The sequence below is a fragment of the Pteropus vampyrus genome, unplaced genomic scaffold (genome assembly GCF_000151845.1).
Source record: "Pteropus vampyrus isolate Shadow unplaced genomic scaffold, Pvam_2.0 Scaffold462, whole genome shotgun sequence".
NCBI lineage: Eukaryota > Metazoa > Chordata > Mammalia > Chiroptera > Pteropodidae > Pteropus > Pteropus vampyrus.
In genome coordinates, this window is record NW_011889243.1 from 1871580 (window position 1) to 1899090 (window position 27511).

Genomic DNA, 27511 nt, shown 5'->3' on the forward strand with positions numbered 1-27511 from the left:
TCTACAATTTCTTAGTTTAAACATGTTAGCCCTTTTTATAGTTGTAAAAAACTTTTAATCCTAAATACATTCTCAAAACATAAAAATTTAAAATAGTTATCAATGCATGTAATCCTTGAACACATTCACACATAATTCAAAATACATAAATTCAAAACATGTGGTACATTTTCAGTATTAAACATTGTAGAAATTTTAAGATTTTCAGAAAAATTAGGTAAATAAGTAATCACAAATGCAAACAGTCCTTAAAAATAGTTCTGACATACCTGACATTTGCCAGCGTAAAGATGATAAACAGATGTGTTTTGCAGATTGTTGATGTTTGCACACTGACTGACTACAATGATCACTTGAAATACTTGTCTAGCTGAACTTTGGGGAAATACCCAAGTGCAGAAGTATTCCTCTACCACTTAGAATGCTGTTTATACCTGGAGGCTTGCAATAAATACTGAATAAATTAATAAAACCTAAGACTGAGTCTAGATTTCAGGCTGTGATTCTCAATAAAAAATACATACTATTTAGAGCACTTTGAATGTATAGAACACATGGAAAAATTAAAATGAGCTGTAATTGTTATACTAAGACAAGTACTATTAAATTGTATTTTTAGTCTTTTTCTGTGTAAATGTATGTATTACACACATTTAAATTATTCAGTAGATGACCATTTTCCTTTGATTAAGCATTTTTTATTTAATTTTAAAAATAAACTTTAGTAAGATATGATTTATGTGTAGTGCAGTATGATGAATTTTGACTAATGGAATCACTACCACAATCAAGATATAGAAATTTCTATCATTCTTAAAAATTTCTCTTAAGCCCCTTTGGCTCTTTCGACAACTGATCTGGTATCTGTTACTATATATTAATTTTGCCTATTCTAGAATTACATATGCAGAAAAATCGAGCAGATAGTAGAGTTCCCATATGTACCCTTTATATAGTTTCCCTTATTAGTCATAAAACAGTTTTGATATATGATTTTAATGATAGCCTTTTCTAACTTATTAACTAATCATTTGGACTTTTAGGTTGTTTGTAGTTCTTTACAGTCGTAAATGAGCAGTCTTTGGATTTTTTATTATTTAAGACAGACAGATTGCTGGAAGAGAAGTTACTAGGTTAAGGTTTGAACTTTTTAAGACTTGTGTATTGCAAAATTGCTTTGCGAAAAGATTTTACCAATTGACACTACCATGAAGTGTGCAAAGATGCCTATTATATTGCATTATTATATCATAATACATATTATATTACAGTATCATGTGTAGTGTCACTATAGCTTACATTGTGCTGTAGTAACAATTAATCTCCAAAATCTGAGTGGCTTAATACAACGAAGTTTGTTTTTTGCTCATGCTACATGTCTAACACACCGATCACTGTCAACTGGGGGAGTCTCTCACTTTGGGGTCAGTTTAGCAAACCCGCCTGATCAGAATTCCATCTGGTTACTTGCTTTCCTAATCACTGCAGCAATGTGTAGGTCTTTCAGTTGTGTACCGTTTCCAGAAGCTTATGTCTGGTAATGTTTCACATCATGTCTATGGTACATTTTAGTGGCTAAAGCAAGTCACATAGTTCAACCTAAATTGAAACGGGGCAGTGAAGTGCAATCCTACTGTGAGTCTGGGAAGGAGAACTGGAACAGTGCTAATGACTGATGTCTTACTTAAAAAACAACTCTGATTTCATTGATGAAAGATGACATCTTATTTTGATTTGATTTTTTTGCCAGTGTACATGAACATTTTTATAATTTATTAGCCATTTGTTTTATTTAATTTTCCCTTTTATCAGAGTGTTATAAACATGTGCTGTTGGTTTACTTTTACATATCCGGATTTTTGAATTCTATAATTTTTGTGAGGATGGGAGGTCATGATGATGATACAGGGAGTGCAGACTTTTAGAAAATGCCTTTTCTTTTGAAGACTTGAGCAGATGAAAGACTTTATTCCCCACCTCCCATTAGTATAGTATACGTTTTAATAAGTATTTTATGTCAAGGTTTGCGAAAACATTAAATAATTAAAGACAATGGAAAGTTTCTATAGTTTTCTAAAGAATAAATTGAACTGCAAAGTTTAGGGGTAAATGATCAAGTTAGGGTTTTCCTATTGAAAAAATTCAGTTCCCAATTCAGATTGTCATATTGACCATGTCTTTTTCCTTTTTTTTCCCAATTCAGGTATTTGCCTAAACTGGAACTTATGCTGTAGCCATTTCTTTGTGGATTTTTCTAAAAATCTAAGGTGAGATATTTTATAGATGCATTTACTTTTTACTCATTATTTTATTATAAAGAGAAAGAATCGTTTTTGAAAAATATGAGGCAGCACCACATGTCTTTTCCTCTGAGAGTTTTAATGGGAGGCAAATATTATTTATTATAAAGCTACATATATAACATATTTATTTTTAGTTCTTAAGACATTTCATTGAAAGAAATGAACCTGGTTCTGATAATTAGATTAGTTTTGAGTGAAATTTTCCATCCTTTTTTATACTCAAAGATGGAGTTCATTCTACTGTTCTTCGACACACACTTGAGAAAGATATTGGCATTATAATTTGTTATTCTTGAAGGCAAATCCTTAATTTGTTAAGTCTTAGTTTACAACAATGGGTAACCATTTTATTAGGCCAGTTATCAAGAGTTTTATACCACTCTATTTAACTGTACTTGGTTATTTTCTCTAGTTCCCTCCATTTGGTGGGGCTTATAAAATAGGGGTATATCCTTTATTATGTTAATAGTTGGTTTCTATAGAAAGCTTCTATAGATAGCATTCCACTGTAGGATCCTATATAGCCCTTTCTGTTTTCTTACCTGTCTTGGCTCAAGCCCTCTTCATGTTTATTTTTTTAGTAGACGATTGTAAGTCTGTCATCTGGTCCTTCTACCTTGAGTGCAACTTCTCTACAAGCCATTGTCGTCACAGTTACCAAGTGCTTTTTCTAAAAGATAAATGTCATATCAGTCTGTGACTCAGAATTCTTCAGTATCTTTACGTTCCTTAAAGGATATTTTATCAACTCGTTTACAGAGCAGTATAATCTGCTCTTTACCCATTTTTCTATCTCACTGGTGTTCTAGGAAAGTTATGAACTAAAAAAGACAGCTTTACTGAGGAATAATTTATATACCATAAGATTTACTCATTTATTTTAAGTGTACAATCCTTCCCTTCCCTTCCCTTCCCCCTTCCCGTCCCTCTTCCCTTCCCCCTCCCCTCCACCCCTTTCCTCCCTTCCCCTCCCTTCCCTTCTTCTTTTTCTTTTTTCTTTTTCCTTTCCTTTTTGCTCTCCTCTCCTCTCTTCCCCTCCCCCCTCCTCTCCTTTCCCTCTTTCCTTCCCTTTTTTCCTCTCCTTGTCCCCTCACCCCACCCTTTCCTTTCTTGGAGAATTTACTCCTAGGCCATACGTTTTTGTTTCTTCATTTTCTTCTGTGATATTTTTTTCTTCTGTGCAATCTTCTGGTTTGGGAACACACTGCTCTTTTTCAGTGAGGATCATCTCAGTGTGGCAGGGATTGCTCTTGTAGAAGTTAATCCACCCATGAGCTCTCTAAGTTCTGTGCTGCATCTTGGGAGCTTTGTTTACCAGATATATTCAATGACCAGAAAATCTACATCTAAACCTTTAAGTTCGGCATTACTCTCTGCATTTTTAAGCATGTGCAGTGAAAATTTAGCACTCTATTTGGGCCAATGACCCTGCGTCCAACCCTTCTGTTTGGCCTGAACAAACCTACCAACTCCATTGTAATGGTGTAATGGCACATATTGCTTCGGTAAAATGAAATCCTTCAGCTGTTTGGTGGCTTTTGGAATATGCATAACCTCGATGACCTGGGCAGCTTCATGAATGTTCTTAAAGTGAATATGAAGATTTGAACTTGATTTGCATGATTTTGTGGGGTTTTCTGGGTCAAGTAATTAGCAAACCTTTTCAGAGGTCATGCCAGGCCACTTATAGGAAGAATTCAGTGATTTTTCTTAGTTTTTACAGAGTTGTGCAACCACCACAGCAGTCTAATTTTAGAATATTTTATCATTCCAAAGAGATATTGGTACTCATTAGCAGTCACTACTAATTCCTCCCGCCAGTCAGTCCCTGTCAATTACTAATCTACTTTCTGTCTCTGTAGATCTGCCTGTTCTGGATATTTCATATAAATGGAATCATATAATGTATGGTCTTTTGTGACTTATTTCTTCCACTTAGCGTAAATTTTTCAAGGTTCATCCATATTTTAGCATAAATTAGTACTTCATTCCTTTATATAGCTGAATGATATTCCATTGTAAGTGTTAGGAACTCAGCTAAATTGGAGCATGAGCTGAGCTTCCAGATGTCAGGGTAGCTGATTAAAGACAAGCCCAAATCAAAGAATGGTTTAACGTTTATATACTTACTGAGACAATATAAGTAGGATGCTAAACCTGAGAAAGTGCAGGCTCTCTCTAACCTCAGGTGGATCAGCACATAGTGGGTTGGGAGATGAGGAGGTCATCTCACTGCTAAAGGAGCCCCAAATAAAAGGTTCCTACAGTTTTATGGACCCAGGGCTGGTTAGAGGGTGAGGTGGAGAAACTAAGAGTGGAAAAGTACTGAGAGTAGAGAAAAAGTATCATTAACCCATTTCCTGTTTGTCCCGAGAATACTTGCTAGCGGTGCTTGCAGCTACGTTTACCCTGAGATATCTCGTGGATTACAGTCCTAACTCTACCCCCAAAGTTTGCCATGAAATACCTCACTTTTTTAAAATTATTTTTGCATTGCTCTAGAATATCAACGGTCTTTGGGAACAAATGGCATCATTCTATTTATACCATTCTGTTTTTTGTAGTGGTATTTCTACAAAAAATATAGTAATTCTCCATTGCCGAAAATGTCAAATCCTAGAAAACATAGCATTCCTAATACATGATGTTAACATCGTTCTCGAACAGTTATCTTAATAACAACAGTTATTATGAAGATTCACTTGATTTATGTATATATTTCTGTTGCATTAGGGTTAGAGACAAGTTCTGTTTAAAAATAACTCCAAGAAGAGTTTTTATATTTTATTTTCACATTGAAAACCAGTTTGATTTGCTTCAACCTCAAAGAGTGTGTTTATGTAAAATTAAATTAATGCTGGCAGTGAGCTGCACTTATTTTCTAAATGGGAAATGGGTTCTTTTCTGATGAGGAGGCCTTTGCAGAGGCACCTGGGAAAAGGCTTCAGCTGAAGGCCACAGATAAAGAGACTTCTGAATGAAGGCACCTGCGCTAGGAATGCAGCTATGCTTAAGGACACCTTCAGTCAAGGGGACCTGACTTCTTGACTGCAACTCTCTTGAGAGACTGCAGTGCACACTGGCTGTGCACCTGGTCTAAATTGGGAAAGTCAGCTTTCCTATGTGAGGCCTGCCAGGTAAAGCTTTTGTAATTGTTTATAGTCGAACAAGAAAAGTCACAGATTTCTTGGTCAGGAGCTGGACTCCTCAATATGTATATACCATATTTTGCTTATTCATTCGTCAGTTGGTAGACATTTGGGTTGTTTCCACATTTTGGCTATTATTATGAGCATTTTGCTATGAAAATTTGTGTACAAGTTTTTGTGTGTAGATATTTTCATGTATATACCTAAGAGTGGAATTGCTAGGTCATTTGGTAACTCTGTGTTTAACATTTTGAGGAACTGCCAAACCGTTTTCCAAAGAGATAGTATGATTTTACATTCTCACCAGCAATGTGTGAGGGTTCCTGTTTCTCCATATTCTCACAAACATTTGCTATTGTCCTTTCTTATTAAAAAAAATTATAGCCATTTTAGTGGATGTGAAGTGGTATCTAAATGTGGTTTTGATTTGTATTTTCCTAATGACTAATGATGTTGAGTATTTTTTTCATGTGTTTGCTGGCTGTATGTGTTTCTTTCTTTGGAGAAATGTCTATTCAAATTCTTTGCCCATTAAAAAAATTAAGTTATTTATCCTGTTTTTGTAAGAGTTCTTTATATATTCTGGATACAGGTCACTTATGAAATCTATAGTTTGCAAATATTTCTTCTTGTTGAGATGTTTTTTCACTTTCTTGATATTGTTCTTTGAAGCACAAAAGTTTTCAACTTTATCTTTTTCTTTTGTTGCTTAAGCTTTTGGTCTTGTATCTAAGAAACCATTCCCTAATTTAAGGTCATGAAGATTAACTCATATTTTCTTCTAAATATGAGTTTTATTTTAACTCTTAAATTTAGGTCTATAATCCATTTTAAGTTAATTTTTTGTATGATGTGAGGTAGAGGTTCATCTTTATTCTTTTGCATTTCAATATTCATTTGTCCCAGACCATTGTATTATCTTGGCACCCTTGAAGAATATCAGTTGATTGTAAATGTAAGGGTTTATATCTGGACTTTCAGTTCTATTCCACTGATTTATACATCTCTCCTTATGCCAGAACCGGACTGTCTTGGTTACTGTAGGTTTGTAGTAAGTTTTGAAATCATGAAGTATGAGTTCTACAGTTTTGTTCTCATTCAAGATCATTTTGGCTTTTCTGGGTCACTTGCATTTTCATATGAATTTTAAGATCAGCTTGTCAATTTCACATTAAAATTATAGTTGGGGTTTTGATATTGATTGTGTTGAATCTATGTTATGAATCTGTAAATCAATTCAGACTCTTGACAATAGTTAAGTCCTCTAATTCATGAACAGTGAATGTTTTTCTATTTATTTTGGTGTTCTTTAATTTCTTTCAATGTTTTGTAATTTTCAGTTTATGTTTTGTACTTTTTTAAATTTTATTTCTGAGTACTTTATTCTTTTTGGTAATATTGTAAATGAAATTGTTTTCTTTCATTTTTGAATTGTTCATTGCTAGTATATAGAAATATAATTGATTTTCATATCATGCAACCTTGCTGAACTATTAAACTACTAACTCTAATAGTTAATACATTATTTAGAATTTTTTAATGTATAAGATCATGTCATTTGCAATTACTACTAGTTTTTTTTTTCCCTTCATGATCTGGTTGCCTTTTATGTTTCTATTTTTTTTCTTTCCTGATTGCCCTAGCTAAATCCTTCAGCAAATGTTAAATAGAAGTGGTGAGAACTGACAGCCTGTCTTGTTATTGATCTTAGGGGGAAAGCGTTCACTTTTTAATCATTAAGTGTAATGTTACCTGTGGATTTTTTAATAACTGACCTTTATGAGGTTGAGGAAGTTTCCTTTTATTTCTAGTTTATTGACTGTTTTTGTCATGAAAGACTTAACATTTATTGAGACCTTTTGATAAATACCAGGCCCTATGTTAAGTGTTTTTACATCTAGTATTTAATTTAATTTACATAATAGTCCTGTGAGACAAAAACTTATTTTATTCCCATTGAGGTGGTAAGTGGTAGAATCAGATTGTTTGATTTCAAACTTATGTGCTCAACCATTATCCATTGAATTCTATGTACAGACCATGCTGATTTATACATGTGCCTGTACATGCTGGATTACTCCCCCTAGAATACATTCTCTCTCTTTCCCCATCTAAAAGCTGCCACAGCACTTTGTACCTCTCACTGTCATACTCCTTTTTCACTGTGTTGCGATTATTTGCATATATTTCTCTCATTTTAGAATTTGTGCTTCTTGAAGTCAGAGACTTTGTCATATTTGTCTTTGAATCTTCAGTGTGCAGAGTGGAGAGACAGGGAAGAGATATGTCATAGCAGCCAAGGGATTAGAGAGTTTCCTGAAGGGTGGTGGAAATCAGCAGTGTCAGATGTCGCAGAGAGATCAAGATCAAGTAAAATAAGGTTCATAATTGGCTGTTGGCTTAGTCTTTTAGTGACTTTAGCAAGACTTTTTTTTTTTTTTTTTTAAAGTAGCACTGGAGACAGAAGCCAGATACTGAGCAGTGAATGGAAGATGAAGAAGAGACTGTCAAGGAGTATAGACTGTTCTGAGAAGTTTAACTGGGAAGGGGGAGAATGATTTTATGGTGCCACATAGAGGGGAACATAGGTATTTTTTAATTTAGGAGAGACTTGAGCATGCCTATACACAAAGGTGGGAAGCTTGTGGAAGTGGAGAGAGACAGGAATAACAGGGAACTGGCTCCCATGCAGAAATGGGAGATTTACCTGGAGTGGCCTCTTTCTTCTGAGGAAAGGAGGTGCCTATGGATATAGCTAGAGGTAAACTTGGGAGTATGAACTAGGAAATATAGGGTGTTCTCTTTTTCTCTAAAGTAGAAGACAAGGGCCTTGGCTTGATGAGGTTGTGGTTCCATGTTCTGGGAAGAAGCAAAAAGGGTGAGATATGGAGTTTGAGGGGTCTGGTGAAAGTTTGGTATATCTGCTCTGAGGTACGGGAGAGGTTGATCACCAGAAACATAAAAGGCTTTTTTTGAGGGCTTCTTTCTCCTTTTACTCCATAAAAACTGAGAAAAATACGTACCTGGTTAGAAATTCAGGTGGTACAACAAAAGGATTTACAGTGAAAAGTAAGTCTTCCCTTCATCTCAGATTTCCTATCCCTATTTAATACCATTAGCAGTTTATTTACTTTCAAATTGTTTTTGCAAATAGATAAATATATACGGAGTTTAATCCATGAGAACTTACTGTTCTACTTCTTGCTTTTTTAGCAAACTTCTCTATCTTGGAGATCTTTTCATATACTTAGATCTAACCTCTTTCATGTTTGCAGCTACAGGATTATTTATGTATAAATATAGTATAAATTGTATAACCAGCGTTTAGGTGGGTTCCTATCTTTAGTCCCATAAAATACCAAATCATTATAGCAACTTCATTCCGTGCATTAATTTTGGATTTATTTTGTACACATACACATTGGACATAGTGATGATATATAGACAGTTAACCCTTGAACAGTGTGAGATTAGGGGCTCCTCTATGTGGTTGAAAATCCATGTATAACTTTTGACTCCCCCAAAACTTAACTATAGTGCCTTGATATTCATGGGGGATTAGTTCCCGGGTCTCTCCACAGATACCAAAATCCAAGGATGCTCAAGTAGAACAGTGCATATAAAATGGTGTAGAACAGTGCATGCAGTCAGCCCTCTGCATCCACAGATTACAATTATAGATAAAAAATACTATTTTTGATCATGGTTGGTTGAATCCGCAGGTGCAAAACTCAGAGATATAGAAGAGTGAATATATATTTATTGAAAAATATCTGCATCTAAGAGGACCTGTGAGTTCAAACCAGTGTTGTTCAAGGGTCAACTGTATAGTGAAACTGAGTTGTCTTTAAAACATAAAGACATTTTAAATATTAAAAAATGATACCCTTAGTTATCATACTCAACTTATTTCTGGGATTGAGTGATAAGAATCCTGTTTTCAGGTGTTTGCTGTTTTGAACAGTGATGTGAGAAATATTCCTATACATGACTCCTGTAGTACTGGTGCAGGAGATTCTCCTGGGGGTATATACCTATGAATGGAATTGCTGGGTTGCTGGGTAGTAAATGTTAAAGAGAGAAAAAAAAAATTATTTCCAGAGTGATTGTACCATTTTATCCTCCTACCAGTGATGCATAAGAGAGCTTGTTCTTTTACAATCTCTCCAATACTTGGTGTTTTCAGACTTTTAAATTTTGCTGGTTGAGTGATCTAAATTACAAAAAACCTTTTAAAAATTGAGGTTTAATTTTCAATTTTACACCAGAATACAGGTCTTAAATCTATAGTTCAGTGGATTTTGACAAATGCATATACCTGTGTAATCCACTTCCCTATAAAAATTGAGAACATTTTTATTACCCCATAAATTCCCTTGGGCTCCTTTGTTGACATTCTTTCCCCTCACACAAGGGAACCACTTCCTGATTTCTGTCACTTTTTTATTTTAGAGAATTGTTTGTCCTCATCATTATCAACTTCCTTCCTTTCATTCTCTGAGTGTCTTAAAAAATTGTGATAAGTTATGCATAAAATTTATCTTAACCACTTTTAAGTGTGCATTTCAGTGTTATTAAATACTTCACATTGTTCTGAAACAGTCACCACTATTCATCCCTATAACTCTTTTTATTTTGTAAAACTGAAACTCTATACCCAGTAAACAATAACTCCCTATTTTCTCCTCCCCCCAGTCCCTAGGAGCTACCATTTTATTTTCTGTCTTTATGATTTTGATTATTCTAAGCACCTGATGTAAGTGGCGTCATACAGTATTTGTCTTTTTGTGACTGGCTTATTTTACTTGGCATAATATCCTCAAGGTTCATCCATACTGTAGCATGTCATAATTTCCTTCCTTTTTAAGGCTGAATAGTATTCCATTATATGATTATACCACATTTTGCTAATCCATTCATCTGTTGTTGGATCTCTGGGTTGCTTCCATATTTAAGCTATGTGAATAATGCTGCTGTGAACATGAGTGTACGAATATCTCTTTAGGACTTTGCTTTCAGTTCTTTCAGGTATGTACCCAGAAGTGGAACTGCTGGGTCAGATGGTAATTCTATTTTCAGTTTTTGAGGAACCACTGTAATGTTTTCCACAGCAGCTTGTACCATTTTAAATTCTCACCAACAGTGCACAAGGGCTCCAGTCTCTCCACATCTTCGCCCACATTTGTTGTTTTCTCTTTTTTGTTAGTAGGCATCCTAACAAGTGTGAAGTGGTATCTCATTGTAGTTTTGATTTACATTTCCCTAAAGATCAGTGATGTTGAGCATCTTTTCATGTGCTTATTGGCCACTCATATATCCTCTTGGAGAAATGTCTGTTCAAGTTCTTGGTTCATTTTTGAATCAAGTTCTTTGTTTTTTGTTGTTGAGATTTAGGAATCTCTATATATCTGGATTTTAATTCCTTATTAGATATATAATTTGAAGATTTTTTTTTTCATTCTGTTGGTGCCATTTTACTCCTTGGATAGTGTGTTTTGTTTGATAAACAAAAATTTAAAATTCACGAAGTCCAATTTTTCTATTTTTTCTTTTGTTAACTGTGTCTTTGGTGTCATACCCAAGAAGCAATGCAAAATCCAGCATGACGAAGCTTTTGTTGTATGTTTTCTTCAAGAGTTTTATAGTGTTAGGTTTTACATTTAGGTCCCTGGTCCATTTTGAGTTAATTTTTGTATATGATGCTAGGTAAGGATACAACTTCATTCCTATGCTTGTGAATATCTTGTTTTCCCAGCATTATTTGTTAAAAGACTTTCTTTTCCTCATTGAATTGCTTTGATTACTTTGTCAAAAATCAATTAACTGTATATATGTATGAGTCTATTTTTATGTTCTGTCTTCTGTTCCACTGACAGTTTTCTTTTGGCAACTATCAAGCTATCTTGATTACAGTAGCTTTATAATAAGTTTTGAAGTTGAATATTATTGTAAGTGCTCTAATTTTCTTCTTTATAAAGATTCATTTTGGCTATTCTAAGTCCTTTGCATTTTTATATAAAATTTTAAAATCCACTTTTCCATATCGATTTTAGGATCAGCCTCTCATTTTTTTATAAAAACATCTGTAGATTTCTCTTGACATTGTGTTCACAGATTTCTGTAGAGAGAGTAGACATCTTTACACTCTGTAAACATGATCTCTCTCTCTCCATTTATATCATTTTTAAATTCTCAAGAGCCGTATTTTTAAAGTTTCCATTGTATAAATTTCGTACTTTGATTTTTATGATATGATAATGGCATTTAAAAAGTTTTACTTCCAGTTGTTCATTATTAGTATGTAAAAGTAGAATGGAATTCTGTATACTGGCCTGTGTTATTTCTAGTCCTGTTTTTTTTAAAGGTTTTCTAGGCTTTATTCTAACTATATGTGTATGTAAGTAAATACAGTTTTTTTTTTCCTATCAACATGTATGTCTTATTTATTTTTGCCTTATTTTTCTTACTAGAACCTCCAATACAATATTGAGTAGAAGTGGTGAGAGCAGACATCCTTAGCTTGTTCCTGATTTTAGGGAAAGTTTTAAGTCTTTGACCATGAAGTATGATGTTCTCCTTGGGTTATAGCCCCTTTTATTCCTCCTTTGCTGAAAAAAAAATTTTTTTTTTAAATTATAAATGGGTGATGTTGAATTCTAATTTTGGTGTTAAAGGATAATTTTTTAAAGGGTACGATATAATCATGACTCATATTGTTATAACACTTGTCAGATATTTTATTTAACTCATTAATTCATGAGGAAATTGGTAAGATGTTAAAACCAGTTCAAAGGAAAAATTGAAGAGCTACTGATTTATATGCAGTAAAGTAACACTGAAAGAAATTTTTCAAATTGGTCTGTCCACTGTGCAATTATCAATTACAGTCCACTGAACAGTAATTTGCTCTTTTGTGCATTAGAATAGTTTACATTATTATTGATTTTTTACATTTTATCAAATTGAAAAATTGCTCAAAGCATTGGAAGATGGAGATAATGAATGTGTGAGCTAGGGAAAACATTTACTAATCTATTTTTTTTCCCCCCATTTCATGGCTTTTCACTTTTTCCTGGCAAGGGGACTTTCTTTGAATTTCCATGGTTCCCGTGATTTGAACAGTTTTTCATTTGTTGGTTTTATGTATATGTTCTGTTGTGAAATGCCTCTTCATTGTCTCTTGCCCATTTTTTCTGCCCATGCATTAGGGGTTTGTGCATGTGTATTAATGCTTTATATGTTCTTGATAATAATGCATTATAAATTGTGTATAGTGAATACTTTCTCCTAGTTTATTACTTCTATTTCCACTTTCTTTAAGGTACTTTTTGGTGAACACTTGTTCTTAATTTTGATATGGACAGATTTGTCTTGTTTAAGAAATCTTTCCTTATTCTTGGATCGAAAGATACTCATCTCTTCCATTAAGTTTTTAAAAGTTGCTCTTGACCTTTAAGTCCTTAATCCATCCGGTGTTGATTTTTCACCTGGTATGGTGATGAGATCAAATGTCACCATTTTTTTTTTTAACATAGATGTTATGGACTGGATGTTTGTGTCCTCCCAAAATTCCTGATGTGATGGTATTTGGAGATGAGACCTTTGGAGGCTAATTAGGGTTAAATGAGGTAAGGAAGGTGGGTCCCTCATTCAATGGGATTAATGCCTTTATAAGGAGACACCAGAGAGTTTGCTCATCCTTCTCCTATCTGTGTGAGGACACAGTCAGAAGGCAGCTGTCTGGAAGCCAGAAATAGAGCTCTCACAAGAACCTGACTGTACAGTTACCCTGATCTCTGACTTCCAGCTTCCAGTACTCTGAGAAAATATTCCTGTTGTTTACGTCACCAAGTCTATGGTTATGCATTTCAAGCAGACTAATACACCTTGTTTTCGTTTATTCTTTGGTACTTGATATTTTAATCTGTGAGACATTGCTTGTGTGGAGAACTTCAGTTTTGTATCAGTCCCAGTGATATCAGGGGCAGGAGTTGGAGAGCTCCAGGCTTCAGAGAGCTTGAGTCAGTTACTCCTCAGCCCACACATTATAACCTCAGGTCACTTATTTGCTGTTGAGGAAGAAGCTGCATTTAGGGGGAAAGCACTGCTGAGATAATAGTTGCTTAGCCCTGGGGTTTGCGTAGGAGGAGAGGGTGATGTGAAGAAGCAGCCAGGGAAGGTTAATGTGTATCCAACTGTTTTTTTCTCAGCTCCTGGTTATCTTTTTGAGGACCTTAGACCAGAAGTCTGAGTAATGCATATGTGGGACCAGGTTGTATGTACATAGGTGCTGGGACACAAGCAATAGTAGAACTTCAATAGTTCTTTTTTTCTGTTTTGTTATTCCACAGCTTTGGTGGGCTGCTTCTTGCATTAAGCCAAAGCCACTGTTCCACATATACCAGTTCAAAATGGGTCTTTGTCACCCCAAGTGGTTTTTTTTTTTTTTTTTTTAATAATTCTTTCTATTTTTTCTGTGTATCTTCCCCAAGGGCTGATCTTCTGAGAGAGGTTCAGGAGTTTTGCTAATTCAGCATCTTGGCAGGAATTGGAGCCAGGATAAAATTATTCTTAACCTTCTTAGACTTCCTTCATAATTATAGATAACTTTAATATGGCCCCGTCCCCCTAAAATGAGTAGATTCAAGATTTCTCAGTCATTTGCAAGACTTTTTCTATGCTATGTTTGAAGCCTTCTATAGTGGCCGTATAGAGTTGTGGGCTGGCTGTAGCAAAGAGTACCACAGAATTTTTTTTGACCATCCAGCGGTGTTTTACTGAATGTTCACCTAGCCAGGGGTGGCTTTTTCGATAGGTGGAGCCAAAACTCAAATCTAAGAGAGTCAATGACTTAAAAGGGATCTCCTGCTTAATAATGTCACTTTATTTTTTTTTTGTATGTATTTATTTATTTTTTATTATGGTAACATTGGTTAACGATATCCAATAAATTTCAAGTGTACAATTCAACAGTAAGGCATATACATACATACATACATACATACATACATACATACATACACACACACACACACACAGTGTTGTCTGTTCACTGCCTATAGTTAATTTCTTTTGGTCACCACATATTTGAACCCTTTTGCCACATCTGTCTCCCTCCTTCCCGCTCCTCCCCTTTTGCCTTCTGGTAACCACTAGTCTGTTGCCCATGTCCAGGAGTCTCTGTTTGATTCCTTTGTTGCTTTTAGGTTTATATCCCACATATAAGTGGTATCATGTGGTTTTCAACTTTTTCTATCTGGCTTATTTCACTTAGCATGATTATCTCAAGGTCCATTACATTGTTGCAAATGTCAGTATTTCACCTCTTCTTATAGCTGAGTATTATTCCATTGTATATATGTACCACAGTTTCTTTATCTAATCATCTATCGTAGGATACTTCGGTTGCTTCCATGTCCTGGCCACTGTGAATAATGCTGCTATGAACATTGGTGTGCAGAAACCTTTTCGGATATATTTTCAAGTCTTTAGGGTAAATACCCAGTAGAGGAATTGCTGGATCATATGGTAGATCAAGTCTTAGTTGTTTGAAGAACCTCCATACTGTTTCCCATAGTGACTGTACCAATTTGCAGTCCCACCAGCAGTGTATGAGGGTTCCTTTTTCTCCGCATCCTCTCTAACACTTGTTATTACTTGTCTTGTTGATAATAGCTATTCTAACAAGTGTGATATGCTATCTCATTTTGTTTTTGATTTGCATTTCCCTAATAACTAACAGTATTAACCATCCTTTCATACGTTTGTTGGCCTTTTGTATGTCTTGTTGTGAGAAGTGTCTGTTCAGGTCCTCTGCCTGTATTTTGATTGGATCGTTTTTTTTTGTTGTTGTTATTGAGTTGTATGAGTTGTGTGAGCTCTTTGTATATTTTGGATATTAGGCCCTTATCGGAAGCATTGCTTGCAAATATATTTTCCCATTCGTATAGTTGTCTCCTTATTTTGTCGATGGTTTATTTTGCTGTGCAGAACCTTTTTAGTTTGATGTAGTCCCATTCATTTATTTTTGCTTTGACTTCACTTGCCATCGAGGTCAAATTCATTAAAGCCTCCTTACATCCAAGATCCATGAGTATAGTTCCTGTGTTTTCTTCTATGCAATTTGTTTCAGGTCTTCTGTTCAGGTCCTTAATCCATTTTGAGTTAATTTTGGTGTGTGGTGATAGACAATAGTCTAGTGTCATTCTTTTGCAGGTGGCAAAAGAATGATTTATTGAAGAGCTTTCTTTTCTCCATTGTATTGTTTTTGGCTTTTTTTGTCAAAAATTATTTGCCCATATAACATGGCTCTTCTGTCGAAAATTATTTGCCCATATAAACATGGGTTTACTTTTGGACTCTTGATTCTGTTCAACTGGTCTGTGTGTCTCTTTTTCTGCCAATACCATGCTGTTTTGATTACTGTTGCTTTGTAGTATAACCTGAAATCAGGCAGAGTGATGCCTCTAGCTTCGTTTTTTCTCAGGATGGCTTTGGCATTTTGGGGTCTTTTTTGCTTCTATACAAATCTGATGATTTTTTTGTTCTATTTTTCTTAAAAAATGCCGATGGGATTTTGATGGGGATTGCATTAAATCTGTATAATGCTTTAAGTATTAAGGTCATTTTAACTATGTTGATTCTTCCAATTCCAAGAACACGGAATATCTTTCTATTTCTTTGTATCCTCTTCGATTTCTTTTAGTAGGGTCTTACAGTTTTTATTATATAGATCCTTCACGTTTCATTACATTTATTCCTATGTATTTTATTCTTTTTGTTGCAACTGCAAAAGGACTTATTTTTTCCACTTTTTCTGACACTTCATTATTAGTGTATAAGAATGCTATGGATTTTTGAACATTAATTTTGTATCCAGAGACTTTACTGTATTTGCTTATTGTTTCTAGTAGTGTTCTTGTGGAGTCTTTAGGTTTTCTATACAGAGAATCATGTCATCCACAAATAGTGACAGTTTGACTTCGTCATTTCCTACTTGGATGCCTTTTATATCTTTCCCTTGCCAGATTGCACTCGCTAGGATCTCCAATGTCATATTGAATAACAGTGGTGATAGTGGACAGCATTACCTTGTTCTTGATCTTAGAGGGAAGCTTTTTAGTATTTCACCATTAAGTATAATGTTGGTTGAGGGTATATCTTCTAAGGCCTTTATTATGTTAAGTTACTTTCCTTCCATACCGATTTTGTTAAGTGTTTTGATCAGAAATGGATGCTCTATCTTGTCGAAAGCTTTTTCTGCATCTTTGATATGATCATAAGATTCTTATATTTTAATTTGTTTATGTGGTATATCCCATTAATCAATTTGCGTATGTTGAACCATCCCTGTGCCTCTGGGATGAAGCCCACTTGATTGTGGTGTATAATCTTTTTAATATGTCGCTGTATTCGGTTTGCTAGTATCTTATTTAGGATTTTTGCATCTGTGTTCACAAGAGATATGGGTCTTTAATTTTATTTTGTGTGTGTTATCTTTACTAGATTTTGGTATCAGGATGATATTGGACTCATAAAATGAATTGGGGAGTATTGCCTCTTCTTCCATTTTTTGGAAGAATTTGAGGAGAAAGGTATTAAATCTTTGAATTCACTGGTGAAGCCATCTGGGTCTGGACTTTTACTTTTAGTAGGTTTTTGATGATTGTTTCAATTTCCATACTGCTGATCAATCTGTTTAGATTTTCCAGTTCTTCTTGATTCAGTCTAGGAAGGTTGTATCTTTCTAAATACTTGTCCATTTCTTCTAGGTTATTAAATTTGGTTTTATATACTTTTTTATAGTAGTCTTGTATGACTCTTTGTTTTTATGCGGTGTCTGTTGTGATTTCTCCTCTTTCATCCCTTATCTTGTTTATTTGTGTCCTTTCTCTTTTTTCTTTAGTAAGTCTTTCCAAAAGTTTGTCAATTTTATTAACCTTCTCAAAGAACCAGCTCTTTGTTGCATTTATTTTTTCTAATTTTTTTTCTTTTCAATTTAATTTAATTCTGCTCTAATTTTAATTATTTCTTTCTTTCTACTGATTTTAGGCTTTATTTGTTCTCCTTTTCCTCATCTTTTAAGATGAAGCATTAGGTTGTTTATCTGGGCTCGTTCTTGTTTTTGGAGATAGTCCCGTAATGATATGAACTTTCCGCTTATTACTACTTTTGCCATGTCCCAAAAATTTTGATACGTTGTACTAAAATTACCATTCGTTTTTATGTATCTCTTGATCTCTCCTTTTATTTTTTCTGAGACTCAGTCATTCTTTAGTAGCATGTTGTTAATCTTCATGTATTTGTGATTCTTTCCGCTTTTTTTTTTTTTTTTACAGTTGATCTCTAGTTTCAAAACATTATAGTCTGAGAATATGATTGGTATGATTTCAACCCTCTTATATTTGTTGAGGCTATCTCTGTGTCCCAGTATGTGGTCAGTCCTTGAGATTGTTCCATGTACACTAGAGAAGAATGTATAAGCAGCTGTTTGGAGATGAAAGGCTCTATAAATGTCACCTATGCCCAGTTGGTCTAATGTGTCATGTAAGGATGTTATTTCCTGTTTGGATGATCTATTTATATCCGACAGTGGAGTATTTAAGTCCCCTACTACGATAGTGTTTTGGTCTGTTTCCCCCTTTAGTTCTGTTAGTAATTGCTTTATATATTTCAGGGCTCCCTGGTGGGGAGTATAGATATTAATAAGTGTATGTCTTCTTGGTGTATGATTCTCTTTATCATTATGAAGTGTCCCTCAGTATCTTTCTTTACCTTTTTTATTTTGAAGTTTATTTCTTCCGATATTAGTACTGCTACTCCCACTTTTCTTTGAATGCCATTTGCTTGAAATATCATTTTCACCCTTTTTCCTTTGAGTCTGTATTCATCTTTTGAGCTGAGATGTGTCTCTTGGAGGTAGCATATGGTTGCATTTTGTTTTTTGGTCCAATCTACGACTCTGTGCCTTTTTATTTGGTGAGTTCAGTCCATTTACATTTAGGGTGATTATTGAAATATGAGGTTTTCCTATACCCATTCTATCTTTTGCTTTCTGGGAACTTGTTCTTTGCATTGCTTCCTTTTTGTGGTTTTCCCTCTGGTCTGTCTTGTTTTATGTTATATACTTCAGTTCTGAATCTTTGGTGTGTGGCTACCATTACAAATATGTAAAGGATAGTTTTATATATATACAGTCATCCCTTTTCTTCTGCTTGTGTCATATCTCCATTCCCCTTTGCGAATTTGGTTCTTAGAATCCTCTTCTTTTCAGTCATTGTTGTCTCAATTTGTCCCTATGTATATTGAATGTTCATTACTATCTTGCTATGGCAATTCTTTTCTAATGTTTAAGCTTATAATTCCCTGTTCTTAGTAAGGGTTGCACTCCTATGATTCTTTCTGCCTGCTAGTCTCCTTAACTCTAGTTATGTATTTTTGTGTGTGTGTGTGTGTCATTTTCTTTTAGGCGAGCTGACCCCTTTCAATATTTTCTGTAATGCAGGTCTAGTAGTGGAGAATTCCCTCAATTTTTGTTATGTCTAGAAAAGTCTTATTTCTCCTTTATATCCAAAGGAGAGTTTTGCTGGATGCATTATTCTTGGCTGGTAGGTCTTTTCATTTAATAGTTTGAATATTTGATTCCACTCTTTTCTGGCTTGTAAAGTTTGTGCTGAGAAGTCCGACAGTAATCTAATGGGTTTTCCTTTACAGGTTACCATCTTCTTTTCCCTAGCTATCCTGAGAATTCTTTCTTTGTCTTTGATTTTTGATAATTTTAATATGTACCTTGCAGAAGGCATTTTTGGGTTGAATTAATTAGGTGTTCTGTTGACTTCTTGAATTCCAAACTACAGTTCATACTTGAGATTTGGGAAATTCTCGTCAACTATTTGTCAGAAATGTTTTCTAATCTCTACTCCTTTTCCTCCCTTTCGAAAATGCCCATTATTTGCATGTTCCCTCTCCTGATGGTATGAGGTAGTTCTTATAATTCTCTTTTATTAGTTTTTATTCTTCGGTTTCTCTCTTTCCTTCTGATTTATTTCTAGATTTCTGTCTTCAATATTACTGATACTTTTCTTCATTTGGTCGACTTTTCCAAGTTTGCTATTTCATTTTTCATTTATTTCAGTGTGTTCTTCATCTCCAGAAGTTCTATTTGGTTCTTGCTGAGGGTTTCAGTCTTCTGGCTAAAGAACTCATTTGGCTATTCTAGTTGTTTTTTCAGTTCCTGAAGTTGTTGACATGAATTATTTTGGGTCTCATTGAGTTTTTTCAGAAGTACCATCCTGAATTCTCTATCATTTAAGTCGCATATTTCTATGTCTGTAAGCTTATTTTCTGGAGATTTTTCTGTTTCTGAGCTGCCTTGGTAGTTCATGGTGTTTAACGGACTATTTCTCTGCCTGGGCATTAATGAAGTGTATTCAGTTTTTTGTTTTTTTTTTTCCCAAAAAGATTTATAATATAAAGATCTCTCTTTAGCCTGTTGCAGATGAACTCAGTGAGAAATTAAAGAGAAAACATAAAAATGGAGCTAAGAAACATAAAAAAGAACCAGTCAGAAATGAAAAATACAATAACTGAAATGAAGAAAACATTAGCGAGAATCAACAGATTAGATGAAGCACAGGATCAAATCAGAGATTTGGAAGAAAAGGTAGCAGAAAATACCCAATCAGAACAGCAACAAGAGAAAAGAATACAAAAAAGTGAGGATGATTTAAGGGACAACATCAGGGGTACTGACATTCACCTCATAGTGGTACCAGAAGTAGGAGAGCGAGCAAGGAATTGAAAACCTAGTTGAAGAAATAAAGACGGAAAACGTCCCTAACTGGTGAAGGAAATACATATACAAGTCCAGGAATTTCAGAGACTCCCGAACAAGATGAACCCAAAGAGGTCCACATCAAGCCACATCATTAAAATGCCAAAGGTTAAAAACAGAATCTTAGAAGCAGCAAAAGAAAAGCAGTTAATTTACCTACAAGGGAGCTTCCATAAGACTGTCAGCTGATTTCTCAACCAACACTGCAGGCCAGAAGGGACTGGCATGAAATATTCAAAGTGATGAGAAGCAAGTTTTCTTTACTCAGCAAGGCTGTCATTTAGAATCAAAGGAGAGAGAAACGGTTTCCCAGAGAAGAAAAAAACTAAAGGAGTTTATCACCATCAAACCAGTACTACAATAAATGTTAAAGGGACTTTTTTGAGAAGAAAAAATAATAAAAAATATGAATAAGAAAATATCACAAAGAAAATAATTCTCACTGACAAAGGCAAACAATGAAAGCAGTGGATCAACCAATACTAAAGCTAGTACAAAGGTTAAAAGGCAAATGTAGGAAGGTCATGTGTAATTTCAACAGTAAATTAAGGGATACACATAAACACAACAGAATTAAGAAATAATGACAAAAATATGTGGAGCGAGTGAGTAAAATGATAGTGGTTTTAAAATATGTTCAAATTGAAGGGATCATCCACTTAAAATGGACTGTTATAAACATAACTTGGTATATACGAAGCTCATGGTAACCCAAAAATCTACAAGAGATATACACAAAACGGAGAACAAATCCAAAAACAGCACCACAGAAAGTCCTCAATATACAAGAGAAGAGAGCAGGAGAATAAAAAAGGAACAGAGAAGAACTACAAAAACAATCAGAAATCAATAAGGGAGTAAAATATACCCACCTATCATTGTTTATTTTAAATATAAATGAATTAAATCCTCCAATCGAAAGATGAATGGTTAAAGATGTGGTACTTATGTACAATGGAATCTTAAAGTTTGCAACAACGTGGATGGACCTAGAGAATGTTAAGTGAGTAAGTCAGTGAGAGAAAGACAAATACCATATGATTTCACTTTTATGTGGAATCCGAAAAAAATAAAATAATTGAACAAACAAATCAAACTCATAGATGCAAAGAACTGACGGTTGCCAGATAGGAAAAGGGTTGGGAGACTGAGTGAAAAAGGTGAAGGGATTAAAAATAGAAATTGGCTGTTAGAAAATAGTCACAGGTATATAAAGTGCAGCTTAGGGAATATAGTCAATAATATTGTAATAACTATATATGGTGTTAGGTGAGTACTAGATATATTGGTATGATCACTTTATAAATTATATAAATGTGTAACCACTATGCTGTATACCTGAAACTAATATAATGTTAAATGTCAACTGTAATTGAAAAATTAAAAAAATTGAAAATTTACATAATTTGCCAAAATCACACAACTAGTAGGTAGTAAAACATACCATTGCATAGCTAATTAAATAAATTTTAAAAACTAAAAATATATAGTAAAGTACTTAAGATTCATAACAGGAGTTGCATTCTAGAGAGAAAAGCATGCACTCATAACCACAGTGGGTCCTGTTTTTTGGCATGGTTGGAATAAATGGTATGTGGGAGCAATTTGTAGGGAACGAGTAGCTTACAGAGGTCCTATTTGTAAGCTATGTCAAAAGGTTTTGATAGGGATGTATTGAAGGATCTTGAGCAGGAGAGTAGGATGGCTAATATATTAAGATTATTTTGAGCATAGTATACAAAATATTTTGGAATGGAGAAATCAGAAAGCTATGTAGGCCAGAGAGAGAGAGGCTGGCAGAAGGAGAGAGTGCTAATTTTTTCACGTTAATAGATTTTGGGAGTGGATGCAGAAGAAATTGCTCAGAATTGAGAATGAGACCCCTGAGCACATCTCATTTTATTGGACATTATGGAGAAAAGCATTGGGAAGGAGATCAGAAAGTAGAAATCAAATGTTAACAAAGATTTTACAGTAGCACCCTTGGCTTCATCTCTACCTGGAGGCCAGATTTTTCTTTCAGCACTCTGTATTTGTTATTTGTCCTCAGACCTTTTCTTATTTTGAGCTTTCTCTTCTGGGAGAGATTGTGGATAAAACATTGTTTTATTTTTTAACTCAGTAATTGTTGTTTTTTAAAAATATTTTCTCTAAACTCTGCTTGAAAACAGTACCTTCTTCTATAGCTCATCTATCTGTACCTTCTATTACACATATAAAAGAAACAAGTTGATAGTTTGGAAATTCTGCTTATAAATTACCTTAGCTAGAAGTAACAGTTTATTACCAACATTTTCTGTTTTTTTTTCACTTACCACAGACAACATTTTGCCAATTTTTCTGTTACTTCTTAACAGGGTCTTCTTTTCCTTCAGCTTCGGATAACATTTTACTCTCCTTTACGTCTTCTCCTCAAGGCTCATCAGCCTTTTGCTAGTGAAAGCCTCAGGGCCCTTCCAGTTTTTGCCTACCACCCAATCCCAAAGCCATTGTCATAGGCTTTTGTTATGTCATACTCCAGTTCCAGGTACCAAGTTCTGTTCTGGTTAACTATTGCTGTTGAATAGACCACCCCAAACCTAGTCCCAGAACCTATGTTGTTCTTCGTAACCTAGCCTTAGAAGTCCATCAGTGTTACTTCTATCTTGGATACAAGTTAAATGCCAGCCTGGATTTAAGGAGAAGGGAATCCAAATCTTTGTGGTGAGGTGACTAATTTATATCATAGAAGAGCATGTGGAATGGGAGCTATTATTGCAGAAAATTTGGAAAATACAGTCTGCTGCAGACAGATAAAATACATAGGATTACAAAGGAAATCAATTATTAAAGTATTGTTGCCAAACTAATTGTTATAAGGTACATGTGCATTTTAAACACAATATACAACATGATACAGTGGAGCCTGTAGTTGTAAATATATTAGTTGTTTTAGAGGTTGGAGAAAATAATTTGCTTTTTTACCTAAGTTCATGGATCTCCTGAATTCTATCTACAGAGCCTGTAGCCTTTAGATTCAGAACCTTTGGATTAATGTAATGGTATTAACAGAAGTTATATTTCTGTATACTGGGCTTTGAAATGGTGTGAAGGGAAGGAGAGTGAGAAGACAGAGACTGAAGGGCGGACACTATAGGTTAAGTTCCACATACTAGTATTTATTTACCTTTTAAGCTGAGGGTTCTATTGTTCTTTAGATGGAGACTTAAATGTATTTATGTAATGAGGGAAAGATGGTAGTGAAGAGAGAAATTTGAATACCTAGGAAAGATAAAAGATATTTAAAATGTTTCTGAGAAGGCAGGAAAGGGTATGGTCTTGAGGTTAGGTGAAAGCATTAGTCTTGAACAAGAGGAGAGGCAAAAGGAAAGTATTTGTGGTTGCTCTTCCTGTATCAGGTCATGTGACATTCTGAGAGAAATATTGATATAATAAATTTCAACACAGGAACAAGGGAGGCCAAGGAAGACCCCAGGGAATATTAGATTAAAAAGTCCTGGAAAATATGAGAATGTTGGGGAGGAAAAGAGGTAGTGAAATAGGGATAGAAAAAAATAAGTGATATTGTAAGTGATTGGACATAGAAGACAAACTGCCTAGTTTACAGTTTTGTTACTGCATTTTGTTCTATTTACCATGGATATTGATACAAAGTAAGTGGAAAGAGAATAAAATGCAGTTTTGTATTTTGACATTTGCTATTTAGAGTTAACTTTTTTTAAGTGTCTTGTTTAGCATATGTAATTAATACCTAGAATGTCTTTGCCACAAAATAACATAAAAGCTGTGGAGCTGCTTTTTTATGTATGTTTGGGGTCGATAGTAAAAAGCATTACATGTGTTTGCTGCTTATGGCTGGATGGAAATTGATCTCAAAGAGTCTATGGTTTTCTTTTTCATTAGCCAACAGATGGCTCGCTACAGTGTTTTGCTCACTGTCTTTATTTAATGCAAGGGTAATGCATCTCTGTACACTAATGAGAAGAGCTGTACAGTATAGAAGCTCATATCAGCTTTTAGCCACACATTGATCTTTCACTAAATGATTTATTTAAAAACCAAGCTGTTACCAACACCTGGTTGGCATATCTGTTTTCAAATTGTTTTGACTTTCTAATAAGTTGATCCTGACTTTAGTGTGTCTTATAGAAGAGGTATTTTTTGTCAAAGAATTATTTGAGATCTTTTGAAATATTAAAAAATTTTAAATTTCAGGTCAGTACTATATATCATAAAAATCTTAGGTTCCTAGGCAAAAATATTTATGTATATGTGACTATGGTATAAAATTGCTTATTGACAATATTGCACATGCACATGTGTGTACATATGTACACACCCAATGTTGTGGATGTTGTATATGTTTTATATTATATAAGTATGTTGATACTTATATACAATTATATAAAAGTATACATACGTATATACATTTTATCACAATTGAAATATTTTTAACTTGGTAATATATATCATATAATATTGCAAATATGTATATATTTATAGATATATATTTTGTGGAATGTCCAGGCTTTCTTTACAGTCCCCATCTTCCCTCAACAGCTGCTGCTTGGCTACCCTTAAGGCCAAGGAGTGCACACACCTGCATGAGGACCTGTCCTGGAAATGGGCTCAGCCACCTGAGCTGGATCTGGAGTTCAAGGTAGTTGAAAAGTGATCTCTGGGATTATACCCAGTAAAGTGCTTAATCTTGTCCCTTTGCACTGCACATTATATGCAGAGAGGTATGGCCACATGAGGGCCAAATCCTTTGGGGCCAAAGCCTTGATCTAAGGGTAGTAGTGATTTTAATAGTAATTTAATAGTAAGTTTTTAATAGTACTACCAAACTTGATTGCCTCCAACATTACTTCTTCCTTTTGTTGTGTGGCCAGAAGGATTTCTCTAAAACCAAAACCATTATCACAACCCTGCTTGAAACCTGTCAGTGCTTTGCATTTTCATTGGGTTAAAGTCCAGACTTCCTAAATTGGCCTGTTGAAGATTCTTTGTGCCCCTTTCTGGTCATTGCTTACTTTTTATCTTTACTTATTTTTAAGCTCTGTTGTTTCCATGCCAAACAAGTACTATTTTCTACCTACACAACTTTGCATAGGCTATAGGTCTGTCACACTCCCCTCTCCCCATGAAGAAACTCTAGTATATCTATACACTCAGTTAAAATAACTTAACACTCAGTTAAAATGTTATATAGTCTGGCAAACCTTTCTTCACTTCCCCAGGAAGAATTAAGTCCTCCTCTCCAATATTTCCATTGTGATTTGTACAGTTCTATTATAGCACTTGTTTCACCGTGTATTATTTGCATATCTGTAAGCCTCACTTTCTGCCTTCAAAGGCAGGGACAGTTTGATTCACCATGGTATTAAGGCATTAATAGTGCCTGTTACACAAGTGCTTAATAAATGTGTATTGAATGAAGAATGTAATTAGTGTAGTGCTTTAAGTGCAAATTGCTTTAAATACAGGACTGTTTATAGTAAACTCTTGCATATCCAAGGTGATTAAGGAATTGAGTATTCTATTAATTGTTTTTGCTGCATAACAGCCAATTACAAATTCTCAGTTTTAGATAATTTGAATGCTAAACAAAAGGGTCTGTACAGAATTTATAGGTCTTTGTTAATTCATAAGATACTTCAGCGTAATAATTCTGAATCGTATGGCTCTTTTAGAACTATGGCTGAGGAAACTGTAAGGGATTGAGTGGTATCTGTAGTGTTTCTTTGTCATAAGCTGGACCTTGTTTTTACAGTTGACTCTCTAACATACTTATTTACTTACTATTTTGCCTACCTAAGCAGTATACTATAAATTTAACACTAGATAAAAGGGATTCACAATTGCATTACTATCAAATGTAGTTTTTAAAATGCTCAGAACACACAGACAAGCAACATACCTAAAGGCATGTGCACTATCCAAATTCACCAGACAGCTTTCTGCATTCAGGTTGTGTTCTATTCAGTGAAGTCCCTGCTGAGCCCAGGTGAGGTCTTATGAACTGAGCTAAGCAATTAATTTGATAGTACTCTCTGGCCATGACTGTTTCAGAGTGCTTGATCCCCATCTACATTATTTATTTATTTTTCTTCCATTCATTTGGAAATAGTGTAGTGGTTACTGCTCATTTGTGTATTAATTTAATGGTTATCATTTGCTCTCACTTGTCCAATAACAGTGTTACAAATTATTAGTTGCAAAACTCAGAAATTACTTTTATGTATATGGGCCTGCATTTTCATATCTTTGAGGGTGGCTTTGAGCAGAGACCTGCTTGGAACCCAGGGAACAAGTAATTTGAAAACCAACATGGTAGTTGCACTCTCTCTACATTGCTGTGCCTTATTCTCTTGTTAAACCTAGAAAACTTCCTGCAAAGCTAGATCCTTTTTTAAAAAAATATTTTTTATTTTTCAGTTACAGTTGGCATATAACATTATATTAGTTTCAGGTGTATGACATAGTGATTAGACATTTATATAGCTTATGAAGGTGATTACCCCAAGAAATCTAGTACCCGTCTGACACCATACATAGTTTTTACAATATTATTGACTGTATTCCCTATGCTATATTTTACATCCCCATACTATTTTGTAACTACCAATTGGTATTTCTAATTTGTATTCCCCTTTTATACCTACTGCCCAGCCCCTCTCCCATCTGGCAACCTTCAAAATGTTCTCTGCATCTGTGAACTTGTTTCTGTTTTGTTTGTTTTGTTCCTTAGAGTTCACATGTAAGTGAAATCATATGTCATTTGTCTTTCTTTGCCTGACTTTGTCCACTCCGCACAATACCCTGTAAGTCCATCCATGTTGTTGCAGATTGCAAGATTTCATTCTTTTATTTGTTTCTTTTTATAGCTAAGTAATATTCCATTGTGTACCACCTCTTCTTTATCCATTTATCCATTGATGGCCACCTAGGTTGCCTCTATATCTTGGCTATTGTAAAAATTGCTGCAGTGAACATATGGATATACACGTCCCTTCAAAGTCATATTTTGGGTTTTTTCGGTTAAATACTGAGAAATGGGATTACTGTTTCCTTCTTTGTCTCTTATTATAGACTTTGTTTTTAAAGTCTGTTTTATCTGATATAAGTATTGCTACCCCAGGTTTTTTTAAAATTTCCATTTTAAATACTTTTAAATATTTTTTCCCATCACTTTAAGTCTGTGTGTCTTTTGATCTGAAGTGAGT

At 34.5% G+C, this 27511-nt stretch overlaps 1 protein-coding gene across 12 annotated transcripts in view; it reads left to right on the top strand.

The window, feature by feature from the left end:
• Nucleotides 1-27511, top strand: part of PEAK1 (pseudopodium enriched atypical kinase 1) — a 259266-nt gene that overhangs the window by 62005 nt on the left and 169750 nt on the right. For 5 of the 12 annotated variants that reach the window (XM_011382136.2, XM_011382137.2, XM_011382134.2 and 2 more), the window contains 2 exons: nucleotides 2204-2267; nucleotides 24846-24945. The exons of 1 other annotated variant lie outside the window; for it this stretch is intronic. The gene's annotated coding sequence lies outside the window, so the exon portion shown is untranslated. Of the gene's footprint in view, nucleotides 1-2203; nucleotides 2268-24517; nucleotides 24530-24845; nucleotides 24946-27511 lie in introns of those variants that run through there. 6 more of the 12 variants (XM_011382141.2, XM_011382140.2, XM_011382139.2 and 3 more) reach the window with 3 other exon arrangements.